Source organism: Xyrauchen texanus, chromosome 8 (assembly GCF_025860055.1).
Source record: "Xyrauchen texanus isolate HMW12.3.18 chromosome 8, RBS_HiC_50CHRs, whole genome shotgun sequence".
NCBI lineage: Eukaryota > Metazoa > Chordata > Actinopteri > Cypriniformes > Catostomidae > Xyrauchen > Xyrauchen texanus.
In genome coordinates, this window is record NC_068283.1 from 2,627,953 (window position 1) to 2,631,004 (window position 3,052).

Here is a 3,052-nt window from a genome sequence, read left to right on the forward strand (position 1 = left end):
CCAAAGTGGCATTCAACTAATCACAAAGTATAGTCAGGACATTACTGATGTAGAAAAACAGCACCATCACTATTTGAAAAATGTAATTTTTGATCAAATATAGACAGGCCCCATTTCTACACAGCCAACACCTTATCCTTGAGCAATCATGCTAAATTGCTAATTTAGTACTAAATGCCATTATATCAAACAGAGCTGAAAGCTATTTGGTTTGTTAACTTAAGCATAACATTGTCTTTGTTTGTTTTTGAGTTGCCAAAGTACCAATTACTTTCCATAAGAGCAAAATTCCGAACTTTTGGCCACCAGTGTATATATTTGTTTTTAATCAATCATTTCTTGATTTAAATAACATTAAAATATAGTGAGCTAAATTAAAAAAAAATGATTTGTAATGAATTGCTGGTTCCCTATCTGTCACTCACTCGAGGTTGTGTCGATGTAGTGACACTAGGTGACCCCTTGGAAGCCTCAAACACCTCTGATATTTGAGAAAAGGCCAATGAAAATTGCCGATTGGAATTTGCATGCAACTACCCCGCACATACGAGTATTAAAGGAGCTAGTTTACAACCACTCATTCAGATTCAGAGCAGTGTCGATGGATTCCATGGCCATTCCATTCACCTTGAAAAAGTATTGCAAACAGGCAATGTCCACCTTGGTGGTCCAGGAGCAGCAACTGTGGCTTAACCTGGTTGAGATGAAGGATGCTGACAAAGTTTGCTTTCCTGACGCCCCCACCTCCCAGGCTGGCCTGTTTGGCGACACCGTTGAGGACTTTTCCCAGCAGTTCTCTATGGTCAAGGAGGCGATGGAGGCTATCTAGCACTTCCTGCCCCGGCGTGGTTCAAGATCCTGCACCACATATGTACTACCAGTTGGTAAGTCTATGTGACGTATTCTCCACATGTTAACCTCCCATTTGGACAGGATGTGGTCTCCGTGGTGTCTTTTCCCCTTGTGAAAATGAACACCTTCCCTGACATGAATACATCTGGCCCCAGCTGAAAGACGTCCTAAAATTTTTAGAACAAAGCATTATCACATTTGCATATTACCATTGTGATAACTTATCACATATGAAGACATATTATTATATCAAAAGAATATGAACATGCTTCTGGAGCTGGGTCATAGTTTAATTTTGTTTATCAATACTGTGTCATTAAGTCTTGATGTTCTCTCTGTACCCACAAAGCCTAAACAATTATTTCTATAAATAGTAGCATTATCATGCAGTGCACATGGTGGATAATTCTGCATGAGATGTTCTTGGATGCCAGTATAAGCCAGCCACAGGAAGAGCTTATGCTGCTAGTCCCACTAACCTTCCTCTCCACTCTTTGTTGATCTTTCTCCTCCTCTTCCTCTTCACGTCCCTCTGTTCTCTGGAGCTCTCGTATGTGTCAAACTCTCTCCCTCTGAGTGGAAGAGTTCTGATGGTGAGAAATTCCACAGAGGAGATAATTTCCGAAACTCAGTTGAGACCTCTGTAGACAGTGACCTGGGTTACTGTTGAGGAACGCTGAGGTTAGTCAGCACGTGAGCCAAAAGTGTCATAGAAGCGTTACACAATTATGTTGTTGCTTTAGCAATTGTGTTTTTTACCTCTCACAATTGCTTTTTATGACACTATCGGTTAGGTCTAAGATTTAGGGTAGAGAGGTAGGCTTTGCTGATTTAAAATTTGATAGAGCATCTGCTTTAGAGAACATCTAACTCGCACTTAGCGCCACACAGTGGATAACTCACCTCGCAATGGCAGCAATACATGCAATAGTTAATTACAATATGTGACATTATCTATTGCTGGAATTTACCATCACCAATTCCGTATACTTAGTAGGAGTATATGAATTGGGATTTAGCCCATGACTTGAGAAATAACAGAAGCATGACAAACTCTTTGTCTAAGGTAGTGTTTTTCTACCTTTACCCAAAGCTACATCCTTTTGTTGTAGTAAATCAGATGGCCAATAGCATTGCAGCACAACAGGTTGGTATTATGAGCACTTGCATTCGATCTGTGGGGAGGTGCAGTGAAGCAGGTGGTGCAGGTGTGTGAATGCACCTGTGTGGAGGTGGACGGGAACTCAAGAAGTTTAATTACAGGCCCATGACCCAGCGGCTCAACTAGAAGGTCACAAAGTGCTCTGATAAACTTGTGAGTCACCATTTGTCAACCCAGACTCAACCAGTGAGAACTGGGTATAAACCTCAATTTGTGTCAGTAACTTCAACCAAGCACACACTCAAACACGCACACAGTGAACATCTGAATGAGTCATAAGTCTTCACACTAGTATGCCAGACAGTTACTTATCTGGAGGTTTTTGCCCCAGACTTTGTTTAATGTGTTCCTGCTGTTATCTAGTAATTATACTTTTCCAGACTAATAGAACAAGTTGGACAACAGTTTTAATGTCTTTTCCTGTCTAGAGACAAAAATATCAAAAAAAGTTATACAGTTGAGGTCAGAAGTTTACATACACCTAGGTTGAAGTCATTAAAACTCATATTTTAGCCAATCCACAGATTTCATATTAGCAAACTATAGTTTTGGCAAGTCTTTTAGGACATCTACTCTGTGCATGACATGAGTACTTTTTCCAACAATTGTTTACAGACAGATTGTTTGACTATATCACAATTCCAGTGGGTCAGAAGTTTACAGTCACTAAGTTAACTGTGCCTTTAAGCAGCTTGGAAAATTGCAGGTGTACCTGTGGATGCATTTTAAGGCCTACCTTCAAACTGAGTGCCTTGTTGCTTGACATCATGGGAAAATAAAAAGAAATCAGCCAAGATCTCACAAATAAAATTGTGGACCTCCACAAGTCTGGTTCATCCTTGGGAGCAATTTCCAAGTGCCTGAAGGTACCACGTTCATCTCTACAAACAATAGTATGCAAGTATAAACACCATGGGACCACAAAGCCATCATCCTGCTCAGGAAGGAGATGCATTCTGTCTCCTAGAGATTAGAACATAGTTTGGTGCGAAAAGTGCAATTTAGTCCCAGAACAACAGCAAAGGACCTTGTGAAGAT